Source organism: Antechinus flavipes, chromosome X (genome assembly GCF_016432865.1).
Source record: "Antechinus flavipes isolate AdamAnt ecotype Samford, QLD, Australia chromosome X, AdamAnt_v2, whole genome shotgun sequence".
Lineage (NCBI taxonomy): Eukaryota > Metazoa > Chordata > Mammalia > Dasyuromorphia > Dasyuridae > Antechinus > Antechinus flavipes.
In genome coordinates, this window is record NC_067404.1 from 3,678,693 (window position 1) to 3,695,241 (window position 16,549).

The following is a 16,549-nucleotide window of genomic DNA, read 5'->3' on the forward strand; positions in this document are numbered from 1 at the left end:
TCCCTCTGCTCTATTGAAACAGGCCTTGTTCTGAAGTTCTTCCAAACTATTTTCTTCTGGAAAATTGTTGTACTCCAAATATTTGTGTGTTCTGTCACTCCAAAACCAGTTTAGAGACTTAATCTGCTGTTGATTCGAGGGAAGCTTGGAGAAGATCACATAGAGACACATTTACTGTGGTTATGCCTTGCCCAGCTCTTTATAGAGTGACAATGACCCAGCCTTCATGTCACAAACAAACCAAACTGGTTAAAGCACTTAAAATTAACTATCTTTATTCTGCCCATCATCCTCAATATTCAGGCAAGGTAGAGAAACTGATCACATTCTCTCCAAGTAAATTGCTTTCTCCCACACTTTTAAACCATTTGCTTTGCCCCATAACCACATCCCAAGGATGAGGACATTGTTCTTAATGTTCTCGCCAGCTTTCTCTGCTATACCTTGTGAGCTTTTACAACAGAGGGATAACTCTTTCATTGGGTTAGGAAACTTTTCTCTGTAAATTGAGGTTTTCTTTTCACTTGGATATTTCTGAAGGCCTTATCAAAAGAAATGTCCCTGAGACCTTTCAGCCTGCCATCTTTTCTATCCAAAACCTAACTAGTTTCAAGTGCTTGGCACATGTACCCTTGGCCAGCTATGTGACCTCCTTATTGTTTATAGTGCTACCACCTCTAACCCCCTTCTCCATATATTTGCTTCTCTAGGCTCTGGCTAATTTGCTTTCAAATTATGGCTAACACTGTACATTGATCCTGACACTAAGTATCCACTGAATACAGCTTCAACCAGGTTATGAGACCTCAAGGTCATCACCTCTCTAAGTGGGACCTGTGAAACAGGCTCAACTGTACCCCCACTCCAAACTTGAACTAAATATAGAAAAAGCTAAAAGGGTTTCAGAGATTCCCAGGATTCTCTAGACCATACTTTGAGAACTACTGTTCTATACTGTGAAGCAGGGAGATTTCTGAAGCATGTCAGAGGGGCGCCTTTAGCTAAACCATCACAGTAAGTGGTCTGCCTCCCAGCTTATATTGCTTTACTGGCTCTCCATGTCCTAGAGGAAAGAAGAAAGATTCAGTTCAAGATTTATTGTCTCTTTGTACTAGAAGAATGTACAGACTCCTCATTTCCAAGGCCCCAGACCCCCTCCTCACATCCCTCCACAGACAAGATGTTTAGCCTTCTCTCATCCTCCCCTGGATCATGGACTGAATTACTCGGGAAACATGGACATCTTCACAGGCCATCAACAGGCCATCAATTCATTCTGATTCCTCTTCCTTTTGACTTTGCTCACACCATGCAGATCATGTCATCCCCTTCCTTCTGACCCCTGGACTCTGTAAACTCCCGTGGTTAACTGTCACCTCCAGGATCTGATATCAATTCCCATTAGTCGCATTCAAAGCCCTTTAGAACCTATTTTTACCCCTCCCCTTTCCAGTTTTGCTATATGGACTTCCTCATATCCTGACACTTCTTAGAAGTGTGAGCCTGGCCCAAACATTTCCCCTTTACTAGTCTTACTTTTCTCATCTGTCATATAAGGGTGAACTTGAGGGCCTCCCACATCCCTTCCAGTCTATATTTTGAGTCCCCCATGGCGCTTTGATCCAGTGCCACTGGCTTCTTGGCTATTCCTCATACAATCTCCCCACTCTGGACAATTTTCCTGGCTGTCCTTCCATACACAGGATGTACTCTCACCTCCCTTCTCCCTCCTGGGCTCTCTGATGTCCTCCAAATCCCAGATCAATCCCACCTATGGCAGGCAGCCTTTCTTCATCCCTTTATTCCTAGCACTTCCCTCTGTGGACTTTCTAATTTCTCCTGTATGTAGCATGTTTCACTGGAGTTGTGGATATGGTATCTCCTGCATTAGACCAAGAGCTTCTGGAGGTCAAGACAAGAACTTGTCTACTGCCTTTTTGGCTTCACCTGCAATAGTACAAATGCTGGCACATAGTAGGCATGGTATAAATGTTTATGGACTGATTAATATTGTTCCTAATTTCTACAATGGACTCTAAGACTTCCTGCCTCTCTGTTATTTCTGTTTTCTGAGATCCTCCTGCTCCTCCAAGATTCAGCTAAAGTGTCACCTGCTCCAGGAAAATGATTGGATTTCACATGTACCTGCACAACAGAAGGGGGTGAGCTCCTGCTTCTGGGAAACATCTCACTACCCTTGCTTTCTTGGCACCTTGAAGCCTCCATTTTACTCTAATCAACATTAGATATTTTTTGCAGAGGAAAAATTCTTCAGTGGGAGTCAGTGGGTTTCCCACAGTAGATACTATCACAGGTAGTGAAACATTGGTGTGTAAACAAGATGCTCACCAGGTGGGCTTAGAAGTATATACATTGGCTTCTCTGAGAATTCGCCCCATTCCTGGAGGCCTTTGCAAAACTAAGGCTGGCAGCAGCAGCCCAAGCTGAGAGTCAGCTCTGGCCTTGAGTCAGAATCCACAAAGCTATGTTCCTATGGCTGTGTATCTATGAACACCTTTATGGAAGGGGCATGAGTGGATAGGGTTGTGCCTGGTCTCTGACAGGAGTAGAGAATGGGGTCCCCCCTTTGCTTCCCAAAGGACCCACTGACAACTGTTCCCACAGTGGCCAGGAACTAACCAGGATCAGAGCGTAATTTGATCTCTGGTTTCTGACTCAAAATCTGGGGGTTCTTTCCCTTAAACCACACTACTGCCTCCCAAATACTTTACAAATGCCTTAACAAATGCGAACCAAGTTTTCTTGCAAATATCATAAGTCTAAAAGTTGTTTCTGCTGTCAGCACATGTGCCATTAAATAGGTGTTTAACCTATTTTTCTTTGTGCTGAAGTACCATTGGGTCAAAGGGCTGAAACAAGGCTTTACTTTGAGCTTCTCAGCACACGAATCTGAAATGAGAGTAGATGGTTGGGAAAACAAGGAAAGAGCCTGAGGATTAACATTGCCCTCCCTCTTGCCATTCCGATACATTATCAGTGCTGACTGAGCCTTTTCCTAGGAATGTAAAGACTTACTGGGTCTCAGATGCAGCTAGCTGACCTTGGGGCCAACATCTGTGATCCCAAGGTTCCATTGCTAGGCTGTGGCCCAGAATCATTCAGTAAAAGGGCTGGAGCCAGGATGCAAGTGTCCCCCTCTTTATCCAAGCTCTTTCCCACTATATCTGCTCCCTGAGCTTGGAGCACAGGATCCAAGAGTCCCTGGAACAAATCATGACCCCATTGGTCCTGAATGCTGGAGATGGGGCAGTGAGGTTTGGGTCCATCAGCTGGGACAATGAGCGGAAGTAGGCATCCTGCGGCAGAGGTGACAGCAGGGGGCACTGCCTAAAATAAACTATTTCCCTCTCTTTTGAAATTCTTAGCTGTCTTTGCAAGCCCAACTCACGTGCCACCTCTTCTATGAAGTCTTCTCTGGTTCTGAAGCCATCTTCTCTTTTGGTTCTTAGATTGCATTGGGCATTTCCCAAATTCACGTGATGTTTATTCTGGGTCTGTGCTTCTGTTTTACCCAGTAGACTGCAGAAATCTCCATGAAGACAGGCACTTATCGAAACTTTTTATCATTCCTATGATCATTCCAGGTTTCTGGGTCTTATAAGTGCTTAAGAAATGCTTGAGAGCTGTTTAGCTGAAGAAAAAAACAGGAAGGGACGTTGCTCGCCATCACTGGAGCTTAGGCAGTGCTTTCCACAGTTTAATGGGCAGGATTTTTGTGGGCTTCTGCACTCCCTGTACCAAGTGCAAGTTCTGGGTTCTTTGGAATTGCATTTCACTTTGATTCTAGGGCAGAGCATGGTGAGACTCATTCTGTAATCACCCTCTCTCCTTCCCCTTACCAACACCCCTCTTCTCTCTCCCATGCTTGAATCTGAAGGAAATTTTGGGGAAATATTCTGAGCTTCAATGGAGTTGGGGGAGTGTTTCCCTTCCCATCCAGATTTATTCCTTCCCAGTCTTCCATTGGTCTCCACTCCAGGTCTAGGAATCTACCCTAGGGATGGGTAAAGCACCTCCTCTATCATTTACCCCATCACCTACAGCCAGATTTATACATGTTGTAGTCATGACTTGGCATCATTAGCAGCCTCACCATCAAGAGGCAGCCTTGAAAGCCCATGGTGCTGGGGGGAGGCAGAAGACAAGGCTCTTCTCTCTCACAGCCTCTCCCACTTTGCTGCCTGCCTTCTTGACTTCTCAACCTGGACTGCCCTGGGACTTGTCTCTCCAGCCAGTCTCCAGGCAGTTTATTCAAGCCTAACTATCCATGGGCTGTGTCATTATGTTAGAATCTCACCTACACCAACCTCCCTGAAGAGTCTGATTGAAGAATCCTTAATGTTCCCCTAGTCCCTGGCTAGGAGCAGCACTAATCTGGGTCGGATGTGCAATAGGAGGCCGAGAGATATCTTGGACACCTTCCTCCCCAATCTCACTGGGCATCAACAACCGGCTCCTTTCCACCTCATTCTCTTCCCTTTGCTTGGAATAACTCTCTATTATCTTCTTGTTAATTCCTACTGTGACATATAAAAAAGTTTAATGGTCATAGTTTATGAGTGACTTAATCATTTTATTAATAATATCAACATGTTATTAATGTGGCACTCTTGAATGTCAAAGAGCCTTTAAGGAGGTGAGTTCATAATTTATATACCCTTGGAAGAGTGAATATTCCTAAGTGTGGCTATCAGTTGTGATTAGTTGCCTATTAATGAGAGAATGAGTGAATTACAATGAGATGTGTACTATCTTATAGTGAGGGTCTTGAGGTATGTGAAACTGAACTCCCAAATCTGGGTCAAAGCAACTTTTCTATTTCCATACCACCCATATGACAAAAGGGAGAATCCACATTTTTCCAGACTTGTCTGAGTAAACACAGTGAGAAGGAATCTACCCAATGGATTAAACTTAGAATTTCTTTGGTTGTTTTTGATTAGATCCTTGGCCGGGAAAAGTCTATGTGAAAGATTTCTCACACTTGTTGATTTCTGGATCAGGAAGTGGAAAAGTGTTAAGGATCATGCCTAAGTGAAAGGGCAGGTCAATTCTCTGAGAGCCTCAACAGTTGAGGATCATAACATCTGAAGGAGTTGCAAAGCAACCTTTACTGACACAGGTGTTGCTTGTGGACTGGAAATGAAATAAATTGGAGGCAGAGGGAAGAGGAGAGAGGTCAGACAACTCAACATCCTTCAATGGAGAGGTCAGAGAATACAATGGCCTCTCAGTCTCCTTGTATCATCATCATCCACTCACATGAAGAGATCCATTCTAAAGGTCTGAGTTAGACCTCCATCAGCCACTGGCAGGTGGCTCCCATATCACAACAGAAAAGGGGAAAAGATTTTGGCCATAATACAATTAGCTATTCAATACAGAAGAGAAATAATCATTTCTTTCACTTACCTCTCCTTTAGAATCCATCCCCAATATAATTTCTTCCAGTGATCATTCAGTGATTGTCCTCCTATTATGTAGAGTTGTCCCCTTATGTTTCATTTAGGGCTTTATTAATCTCCATCTGCTGTACTTTTATCATATTTTCTATTATACTTACCTGTAAGTATTCCCTCTTCTTCTCTGTACATAGTAAGTGCTTAATTCATGCTTATTGACTGACTGTTAAATTGGAACCTCCATGAAAGCAGAGGCTGGGTTTTATCCCAACTTTGTGCCTACTTCAGAACCTTGTATGATGTTATGAACAAGGTAGAAACTTTATTGAGTGAGTGAGTGAGTGAACACTAGGTTTGGTAAAGGAGATATTGAACTGACCTCAGAACCATGAAGTCCTGAGTTCAAATCTAGCATCTTGATAACATACTGAATGTGTGATCTTGGGCAAGTCATTTGAATTGACTTAGAGCAATTTTGAATTGCAAATGATGTGTTTGGGGTTCAGCACCAAATGTTGATATTGATGTAAACCACAAATGAGGTTTGGTCATGTGAAGAATTCACAAATGGCATTTCCTTTTGCAAAGGATAGGTTTATTTAGGAGAAGAAGTTACAGACAAAATTAAGTTACAGTAGACACTGGGAATGGTAAATATGAAACAGAATTAGGAAAGCATATACTTAGCAAAGAAAAGTTTTTGGTTTTTTTTTTTTTGACAATTAATAATGGAAAAGACAAGTTCCCTAGTGGAACTCAAAGTTAACCATAAGAAAGGAGATACTCCATGAGGGGTGTACACCATTGACTGGCAGGCTAAATTCTAAAGTGGATTTACCACCCTAAAAGTGTTAGTTATCCATAAGAAAAAGAATGACACCATATGGTATGGATATGGGGAAAGACACCATGAGGCAGAGTGCCATGAGAACTGACCCAAAAGGGGTTTAGCCACAGTGGCATGAGCCATGGACAGAACTATAAGGAAAATTTAACCTCAGGGGTTGACATAACTCAGATTTCTGACTAAACATAGCAGGATGGGCTGCCCTTGACCTCTGCAGAAGGTAGGAGTATAAGTTTGAACTGATCCCCATCCAATGCCCTTCCTTGCTTGCTTCAAGGTACTATTTCATCAATACTTCAATCTTCCTATCTTTTGTGAGAGACATGAAAAATCTCTTTGATCCTGATTTGGGAGCTCAGTATCACATACCTTAAGACCCTCAATGTCAACTAATCAGAATTGATTGCTACCCTTAGGAATACCCACTCTTTTAAGGGCATACAAATTGTGAGCCCACCTTCATGAAGGGACTTTGGCATTCAAGAATGCCATTGACCTGTTTTATTAATAACGTTGATTTTATTAATAAAAGGATTAAATCCCTCAGAAACTATGACTTGCTGGAGGTCTAACTCACATCTGTAGAATGGATCTCTTCATGTGAGAGGATGATGATGATACAAGGAGACTGAGAGGCAGTTGTATTCTCTGACCTCTCCACTGAGAGGCAATTGCATTGTCTGGCCTCTCTCCTCTTCCCTCTGTTTTCAATTTATTTCATTCCCAATCCACAAGGAATATCTGCAAAGGCTGCTATGCAACTCCTTCAAGTTTATGATTCACAGCTGTGGAGGCTCTCAGAGAACTGACCTGCCCCTTCACTTAGGCATGGTCCTTAATATAAATTAATAGGAAAGGAGGTGGAACCAAGATGACAAAATAAAGGCAGGAATTTGCACAAACTCTCTGCCAAACTGTTCTAAATTCCTTTGAATAATGACTCTAAACAAATTTTAGAGCATCAGAACATCCAAAAGTGGAGTAGGACATTTTCCAGCCAAAGGCAACTTAGAAATTTAGCACATAAGGTCGATGACATAAGGGTGGAAATCCAGCCAGCAGTTTTGGTCCTGTTACAGCCCCAGGCAGTCCGAGCCAATCTCTGAATTAGAGGTAGTACTGGTGCTTCCTGATCTCTCAGCCCAGAGACACCAATGAGGACCTGGAAGGTAAGTAGAAAAAGTCTGTGCGACCTTAGGGCAAAATCCCACAGTACAAACCGGCTCTGTTCTCAGCTCTAATCTGACCCCAGCAGGGCTGGAGGCTTCTCTCAGCCCGGGGGCACTAGGGAGGACTCAGAAGGTCAGTAGAGAGGATCTGTAACAATGAGGTTAAGTCTTGTGTGCAGTCCCAATGTAGCCTTGGCTAGTAGAGCCCTAATTTAGGCTAACACACAAGATTTTGCAGCTACAGTGGGGCAAGAACACACCTAACAGCTCTCTTAGAGGGATTTCTGAAAACAATTGCACAAAACCCCTCTTGCTTGGGACAGTGAACTCTCCACTCTGGAAACAAAGCCCTACTTTAACAAACTTTTAAAGCGGAATAATAGATTGGGGAATTGAACAGAAAACCAAAAAAGTTTCTGACCATTGAAAGTCATTATGGTGACAAAGAAGGTCAAAACAAACTCTCAGAAGATGTTAATAAAGTCAAAGCTCCTATATCTAAAGCCTCCCAGAAAAGTAATTAGGCCATGGAAGAGCTCAAAAGGGACTTTGAAAATCAAGTAAGAGAGATAGAGGATAAATTAGGGAAAAAATTGAAAGAGGTACAAAAGGAAATTCAAAAAGCCAGTGAGGAGAAGAATGCCTTAAAAAGCAAAATTGACCGACTTCCGGCCAAGATGGCGGAGAGGAGGCACACTGCTGTGTAACCTCCGCGTTTTTCTCTCACTATCCATTTCATTTCATGCCTTTGAATTAATGCTCGACTGAAAAAAAAACATACAATTACTTACCAAGAGAAACCATCCTTGAGACTCATCAAGAAAGGTCTGTTTTTGTGCAAGGGCGGGGACGGTTATTAGATCGGAAGCAGACTGCGGGCAGCAGCGGCAGCGAGAGCCTGGAAGGCGGCTCAGAGCCAAGCAGAGCTGAGAGGGGGTGGGGTGTGATCGCAGCCGTCTCTGCGAGGAGAGCTTTGCTACAGGATTAGATACTTTGCTCCGGCAGCAAGTCAGCAGCCCAGCAGAGAAGCTAAAAACACCGAGGATGAAGATATAACCCCAAACAGCTGGAGTCTCTCGGGACCTGGCCACCCCTCCCCCACAGTGTCTCAACACGCTCTCGGATCTCAGAGCGCAGGCGCAGCACAGCCATTGCTGTCCTGTTAGGGCCTCACTACTGCCCGCAGTCTGTAGAAAAAGCTCGGTAACACCACCCAGCCCCTCCCCCAAAGAGAGCAGCCTCCATTCAAGGGTTTTTTTCCTTCTGTTTCTTTGATAGTTTGTCTTTGATTATTAGACAGAATGAGCAAGAAACTGAAAAAGACTTTAACCCTTGACAGCTTCTATACAGATAAAGAGCAGACTCCAAATCCTGAGGAGACTAAAAACAAACAGTCCCCAGGTGAATCCCCAAAGGAGGAGATCATCTGTTCCTCAGCACAGATGAATCTCATGGAGGAAATTAAAAAGGCTCTCACAAGGGAGCTAGAAGAAAAATGGGAAAAAGGAGAGGGAAGCTTTGCAAAAGGAGAGGGAGACTTGGCAAAAGCAGAGTGAGGCTTTGCAAAAGGAGAGGGAGGCTTGGCAAAAGAGTCTGGAGAAGTCATCCCACTCAGTTAAAGAGAGAGTGGATAAAGAAATCAAATCCTTGAAAAATAGGATTGGTGAACTGGAAAACAAAATTGGCAAAATGGAAAAAAATTCCACAGAACAAAAGAACTCAATGGGACAATTAGAAAAAGATCTTAAAATAGTGAGTGAAGAAAATACTTCACTGAAAATCAGGGTTGAACAAATGGAATTGAATGACCCGAGGAGACAAGAAGAATCAGTCAAGCAAATCCAAAAAAATCAAACAATGGAAAAGAATGTGAAATACCTTCTGGGGAAGACAACAGACCTGGAAAACAGATCCAGGAGAGACAACCTGAGAATCATCGGACTCCCAGAAAAGTATGATGAAAAAAAGAGCCTTGACACTATTTTCCAGGAAATTATCAAAGAGAACTGCCCAGAAGTCATAGAAACAGAGGGTAAAATAGACATTGAAAGAATTCATCGATCCCCTACTGAAAGGGATCCTAAAATCAAAACACCAAGAAATATAGTGGCCAAATGCCAGAACCCTCAGACGAAGGAAAAAATACTGCAAGCAGCTAGAAAAACCCAATTCAAATATCGAGGAGCCACAATAAGGATCACCCAGGATCTGGCAGCATCCACATTAAAGGATCGAAGGGCCTGGAATATGATATTCCGAAAGGCTAAGGAACTTGGTATGCAACCAAAAATAACTTACCCAGCGAGAATGAGCATCTTTTTCCAGGGAAGAAGATGGACATTCAACGAAGTAAGCGAATTTCACCTATTTTTGGTGAAAAAGCCAGAACTTAACAAAAAGTTTGATCTACAAATATAGAACTCAAGAGAAATCTAAAAAGGTAAAGATTAATCTTGGGAACTATATTTCGGCTATAAAGATGAATAAAGAATACATGTATACCTTGTTCTAGAAACTAGATGTGGAAAGGACATTGTACCAGAAAAAGGGGAAAGTGGGAGTACTACATTTCATGAAGAGGCAAAGAAAACCTATTATATCTGAGAGAAAGAATGGAGAGGGATGAATATAGTGAGTATTTTACTGCTTTCAGAATTGGCATTAAGAGAAAAATTTTAGACATATTCAATCTATGGTGAAACTTCTCCCACCTCATTGAAAAGTGAGAAGAGAAAAGTGAAAAGGGAAGGAATAAGCTAAGTGGAAGGGAATACGGAAACTGGGAGGGAAAGGGGTAAGTTAGGGGGAGGAACTCTAAGGGGGGGGGAGGGATACTAAAAAAGGGAGGGCTGTGAGAAGCAAGTGGTGCTCACAAGCTTAATACTGGGAAGGGGGGTAAGGGAGTAAGAAGGGAGAAAAGCATAAACCGGGATTAACAAGATGGCAAGTAATACAGAATTGGTCATTTTAACCATAAATGTGAACGGGGTAAACTCCTCTATAAAGAGGAAGCGGTTAGCAGAATGGATTAAAAGCCAGAATCCTACAATATGTTGTTTACAGGAAACACACCTGAAGCGGGGTGATACATGCAGGTTAAAGGTAAAAGGTTGGAGCAAAATCTACTATGTTTCAGGTGAAGTCAAAAAAGCGGGGGTAGCCATCCTGATCTCAGATCAAGCTAAAGCAAAAATTGATCTAATCAAAAGAGATAAGGAAGGACACTATATCTTGCTAAAGGGTAGAATGAATAATGAAGCAGTATCTATATTAAACATATATGCACCAAGTAGTGTAGCATCTAAATTCTTAAAAGAGAAATTAAGAGAGCTGCAAAAAGAAATAGACAGTAAAACTATAATAGTGGGAGATCTCAACCTTGCACTCTCAGAATTAGATAAATCAAACCACACAATAAATAAAAAAGAAGTTAAAGAGGTAAATAGAATACTAGAAAAATTAGATATGATAGATCTCTGGAGAAAATGTAATGGGGACAGAAAGGAGTACACCTTCTTTTCAGCAGTTCATGGAACTTATACAAAAATTGACCATATATTAGGACATAAAAACCTCAAACTCAAATGCAGTAAGGCAGAAATAGTGAATGCATCCTTTTCAGACCACGATGCATTGAAAATTACATTCAATAAAAAGCCACGGGAAAGTAGACCAAAAAATAATTGGAAACTAAATAATCTCATACTAAAGAATGATTGGGTGAAACAGCAAATTATAGACATAATTAATAACTTCATCCAAGAAAACGATAATAATGAGACATCATACTAAAATGTATGGGATGCAGCCAAAGCAGTAATAAGGGGAAATCTCATATCTCTAGAGGCCTATTTGTATAAAATAGAGAAAGAGAAGGTCAATGAATTGGGCTTGCAACTAAAAATGCTAGAAAAGGAACAAATTAAAAACCCCCAGTCAAACACTAAACTTGAAATTCTAAAAATAAAAGGAGAGATCAATAAAATTGAAAGTAAAAAAATACTATTAAATTAATTAATAAAACTAAGAGTTGGTTCTATGAAGAGTTGGTTCTATGAAAAAACCAACAAAATAGACAAACCCTTAGTAAATTTGATTAAAAAAGGAAAGAGGAAAATCAAATTGTTAGTCTTAAAAATGAAAAGGGAGAACTCACCACTAATGAAGAGGAAATTAGAGCAATAATTAGGAGTTACTTTGCCCAACTTTACGCCAATAAATTCAACAACTTAAATGAAATAGAAGAATACCTCCAAAAATATAGCTTGCCTAAACTAACAGAGGAAGAAGTAAATATCCTAAACACTCCTATCTCAGAAAAAGAAATAGAACAAACTATCAATCAACTCCCTAAGAAAAAATCCCCAGGACCAAATGGATTTACATCTGAATTCTATCAAACATTTAAAGATCAATTAACTCCAATGCTAAATAAACTATTTGAAGAAGTAGGGATTGAAGGAGTCCTACCAAACTCCTTTTATGACACAGATATGGTACTGATACCTAAACCAGGTAGGCTGAAAACAGAGAAAGAAAATTATAGACCAATCTCCCTAATGAATATTGATGCAAAAATCTTAAATAAAATATTAGCAAAAAGATTACAGAAAATCATTCCCAGGATAATACATGATGACCAAATGAGATTTATACCAGGAATACAGGGCTGGTTCAATATCAGGAAAACTATTATCATAATTGACTATATCAATAACCAAATTAACAAAAAATATAATCATCTCAATAGTTGCAAAAAAAAAAAAAGCATTTGATAAAATCCAACATCCATTCCTATTAAAAACACTAGAGAGTATAGGAGTAAATGGACTTTTCCTTTAAAAAGTCAGTAGTATCTATTTAAAACCATAGTAAGCATCATATATAATGGGGATAAGCTGGAACCATTCCCAATAAGATCAGGAGTGAAACAAGGTCGCCCACTATCACCATTATTATTCAATATTGTATTAGAAATGATAGCTTTGGCAATAAGAGTTGAGAAAGAGATTAAAGGAATTAGAGTAGGTAATGAGGAAACCAAATTATCATTCTTTGCAGAAGATATGATGGTATACTTAGAGAACCCCAGAGATTCTACTAAAAAGCTATTAGAAATAATCCACAACTTTAACAAAGTTGCAGGGTACAAAATAAATTCACATAAATCATCATCATTTTTATCCATCATTAACAAAATCCAACAGCTAAAGAGAAATTCCATTTAAAATAACTGCCGATAGTATAAAATATTTGAGAATTTTCCAAGGGAAAGTCAGGAACTATATGACTAAAAGTACAAAACACTTTCCACACAAATAAAGTCAGATCTAACCAATTGGAAAAAATATTAAGTGATCTTGGATAGGTCGAGCAAATAATATAAAGATGACAATGATACCTAAACTAATCTATTTATTTAGTACTACACCAATCAGACTCCCAAAAAACTATTTTAATAACCTAGAAAAAATAACAACAAAATTCATCTGGAAGAACAAAAGGTTAAGACTTTCAAAGGAACTAATGAAAAAAAAATCAAATGAAGGTGGCCTAGGTGTACTAGATCTAAAACTATATTTAAAAAACAGCAGTCACCAAAACCATTTGGTATTGGCTAAAAAAAAAGAAAAAAAAATAATAACATGGCATTCTTTGTCACTTAGCCCAGCTCGCCTTGCTTCTCTCATCTGTAAGCCTATTGCCTCTCACTTCTAGAGAGCTTCCCTTTTGGTGACTTTTGATGTTTACCACCACTATTTCTGATGGTAAATTTTCTACCACTTGTTTGATTAGTTCACCGTGATCCAAATCCTTTCCCTTTACTATTTATGAGGTCCCATTCTTCCCAAGTTTTTCCAAAAGCATAGACTACTCCATGGGCATATTTGGAATCTTTATATATAGTTCCTTCTTTCTCACTCAGTTTTTTAAGGGCCTGATTTATAGCATAGAGTTTGCATGTCTGTGCTGACCAATTCTTTGGCAGGGATCCATACTCTTGCACTGACCAATCTTTCCCATTTAAAATTACATAAGCATTCATTCTCTTTCCTTCAACCACTCCTGAAGGCCTGTCTATAAACAATCATTCTCCTGTTTCAAAAGGAATATCACTCAAATCCAATATAACTTTGGTTTGGAAGTCTTTTACATTAAGACAACTATGCTCAGGTTCTGCCTGACTAGATTCATTTTTCTGTAGGAAGGTGAGTAGGTTGACATAGGTCTCAGTGCTTAAAACAAAGTCATCTTTTTCTAGCAATATTCATATTTTAAAATTCTTGAATCAGTCAGTCAACAACCTGCCCTTTGGTTTAGGATGATCCTAACTTTATGTGGGGTGCTTACTATTAATGCTCCCCCAAAAGTCAATTTTTGATTTTCTCCTATCAACAGTGTAGTTGCAGCTACTGCTTGTATACACTCAAGGGATGCTCCATTTCTTGGAGAGCTGATCATGTACTTTGGATAAGAAGTCAACAGATTGCCTTTCTCTAGCCCACAACTGAGTTAAAACCTTCAAGGCATTTCCTTTATCTAGTTAAAAATATATGGAAAGATTTGCTAAGGGTAGGCAAGGCCAATACTGGGGCTGTAACTAGAGCTTCTTTTACTTATTGAAACATTTCCTTCTCCTCTTTTTAACCATTCTAACTGGTCTGGCTTTTCCTCTAATAATCAATAACCAGCTGTAACTCCTTCTCTCCATTGGGATAGGATGGAAATGGATGGACACACAATAGATAGCGCAGACCAGATTATTTAATTTAAAGCATCCTTTAATAGCTAGCCGGCCAGGAATGACCTCCACTAGACAGGCTAGAAGAGATCAGCCCCGAACCTTTAGCAAGGTACACTTTTAAGTGTGTTTGCCACATCCTGGTACAGACTTGCAGTTACAGATTTTGGAAATCACTGACAGTTTCTCATTTACAATAGGGAAATGTCTGGATAGGAGTGAGCACCCAACCGAACCTGTCAACATGTTTTGTAATGTTGTTCTGACTCTTTTAGGCACACACTTCTCAAAATCTGGGACTTCAACTGCTTTTCAGAAAGTCTAGGGTATCATGAACCAGGGGATGGGACCCAGTCTGAACATAACACTTCCCTTAATTTAGTTTGAGCAATGTCTACCTATAAACCTAAGGCCCCTTGACCCAGGGATGAGGGGGCCAGTCTTCTGTCCATTTCAGGATACTATCTAACACAGGCTATAGTCTGGGGATTCTTTAGTTTGATTTCCATTGGATCACCCTTCACAACCCTCCCACCCCCCACATACACATACACACAATTCTCTTCTCCTACCCAAACTTCTGGTCTAATATCTTTGTAAGATTCAATACTTAACAAATGTAGTCTAACAGCCAATTGTTCCTATATCACTTTTATCTCTAGATCTAATTTAAGAATTAAATTTCTTCCCAACAGGTTTTATTCCTGCTTCTGGGACAAATAAATATGTGACAAAGACAAACATGTGACCTTTTTAATTACCTGAGAATTTTGTTTCAATCCCCCCCAATTTTTTTAAGTTAAAATCAAATCAAATGCAAATTTAAACTTCTAGCAATACTTCAATATAAATGCACACATATTTTTAAGATCTTTTACCAGAATAAACATGTTTACAAACACACATTGCTAAAATTTAAGATAGCAGAAAACTGCTCTTTCAAGTCTGTCTACAGGGCTCTAAGAAATTGGTGGACTTTAGGATCCCAGGGGAGAGAATTGGAGAAATTTGGATCCAGGTGTCCAATTGCAGGTCTGTGACACAGTGACTAGTCCACCCTCCATGCCAAAAATGCTGGGGAGGGAGCCATGTAGAAGATGTTGGGGCACTAGCTAGGATTTCACAAGCTTCTCCTAGAAGGGGCATTTTTATTTTTGTTTTTCCAGTAAGCCACAAGTTCTGGCCCTCCGAAGGCTTCCAGTCATATAAATTAGGCCTACTTAAAAATACAATAGACTAACTCCAGTTAGCTGACTGAGGAGATAATGCCAAGCAACTTAATGATTAGTCTCAAAACCCCCAGAATCTGCTGAAATGTTTTAACAGTTTTATAACCTTAACTATTTCTGCAGACCCAAATTATGTCCACAGAAATACATCAAGTTTTTTTTTTTCCTTTTCTTTATTGATGCAGCAGTTAAAAACGTTCCCTTTCTCAGAACTAATCCTTCTTCTCTCTAGCTAAAAGCTATCTGCATAAGTCCAATTATGTTCAAAACAAGTGCTTTTAAACCTCAAATAGCTAGATCTTTTCCCTTTATATTTGGGCTGAGAGAAACACAGAAAACAAAACACAGGCTCACTCACACACAAAAACAGACAAACACAAACTGCTTTTAAATTCCTCTTCCTTCTGTCTAGCACAGAGTTGTCTCTTCTCTTCCTTGCCCCTACTCCAGGGAGTGTCCTCCCAATCCCTTCCTGGGGATTCCTCCCCTTTCTCTAGGTCTAGAACCTATTTATTTGTCCCATTTGCAAATCCAGCAAGTTTTGGCACACCCCAAAGCTGCCCACTTTGGCCTTATGCTAGAAAGTAACATCCTCAACTAACAAAGGATGTTTCTTACCTTTGTTCGATATATTGTGTGTTCTGCCGGCTGGCTCCCTAATCATTAAGATTCTTTGGACTACCTCAAGGTTCACGGTTTGAAGTCTCAAGTAAGAATGGTGGTTTAACTTCCAGGATCGTTGAAATCAATGGGAGTGCTCTTCCCAAAGTGTCTTATCCTGCTCCATCTAAGGTCTGTGAGTCAAGCCCCGTGTTGTGTGCCAAAATTTTTTGAAATAACATTCTTGGCACTGAAAATCAGATATCAAGGAAAATTTATTGAAGAATAATTTTAAGGAATCATCTTAATGTTTCTGGCCAGAAGCAGGCCCAACTCTTCTTTGGGAAGAGGGAGCATTGAGTACAGAAATGGGGGAAACTTTATACTTGCTAGTGTGGCATAGCCCCTTCCCTTCAGAGAACATATTGGTCCATTTCATCTGGGTTACAATCTTTCTGATATGTCCATTACATGTTTTCCCTTAATATGTATAAAACGTGTGTCCCCCCCTCATCATACATCACATGTTCAAAAATGGC